This window comes from Chrysochloris asiatica, unplaced genomic scaffold, assembly GCF_000296735.1.
Source record: "Chrysochloris asiatica unplaced genomic scaffold, ChrAsi1.0 scaffold00246, whole genome shotgun sequence".
Lineage (NCBI taxonomy): Eukaryota > Metazoa > Chordata > Mammalia > Afrosoricida > Chrysochloridae > Chrysochloris > Chrysochloris asiatica.
In genome coordinates, this window is record NW_006408764.1 from 2,264,495 (window position 1) to 2,265,569 (window position 1,075).

The window sequence follows — 1,075 nt, forward strand, 5'->3', positions numbered from 1 at the left end:
TTGCAAGTTCAAGAACCCCTTTTAAGTGTTCCAAACAGTTATAGGCTGAAGATGGGCTTACAAACTTTCTGTAACCATGTTTCCCAATATTCCTTTCTATCCCATTCTATTTTACAATTGTAGGCTAGGGAAACCAATATTCATAAGACAGTCAAGCATCTTAACGTTATTTCCTGTCTTTTACCCATTCAGACTATGCCTCAATCCCTGTATCACAGAGCCCTGTTGTTACAAGATTGAGCATACGTCACTATTTACCTTTATCCCATTTAGCCATGCAAACCTGCCTCAGTGTTCCCCTATTTACCTTGTTCTTCCATCCCCTTCCCCCTTGTGTATTGCCCTTCCCAACACCCAAACTATATTGTGTCTATCATCTACCCTGTGCTCTACTGTTCCTTCCTTCTCACCCCTGGTAACCAACAAAAAAATTTTTTTTTCTTAGTATGGGTATCTCTTCTTAAGCTTTTACAATAATGGTCTTATGCAATATTTGTCCTTTTGTGGCTGATTTCATTCAGCATAATGTCCTCAAGGTTTATCCATGTTGTGCAGTGGTTTGCAGCTTCCTTGTTCTTCTTCAAGGTAGCATAATATTCCATTGCGTGTATGTACCAAAGTTTGTTTATCTATTCTTCAGTTAATGGGCACTTAGGCTGTCTCCATCTTTTTGCTATTATGAATAGTGCTGCTATGAAAATTGGTGTGCATGTATCTACTTATGTTATGGCTTGTGCTTCTTGTGGATATATACCAAGTAGAGGAATTGTTGGATCATAAGATATTTCTATTTCTAACTTTCTGAGGAAGCACCATACTGTGTTCTATAGTGATTGGAACATTTTGCAATTTCCACCAGCAATGTAAGAGGGTCCCAGTCTCTCCACATCCTCGCCAGCATTCATTGTCCTTTGCTTTTTTGAACTTTGCTGTTATTGCTGGTGTGAGATGATATCTCATTGCTGTTTTGATTTTCATGTCTCTAATGGATAATGGCGGAGTCCTGGTGTGGCACTGTGGGTTAATGTGCCAGACTGCAAAGCCATTTGAACTGCAAGGTCGGTGGTTCAAGCTC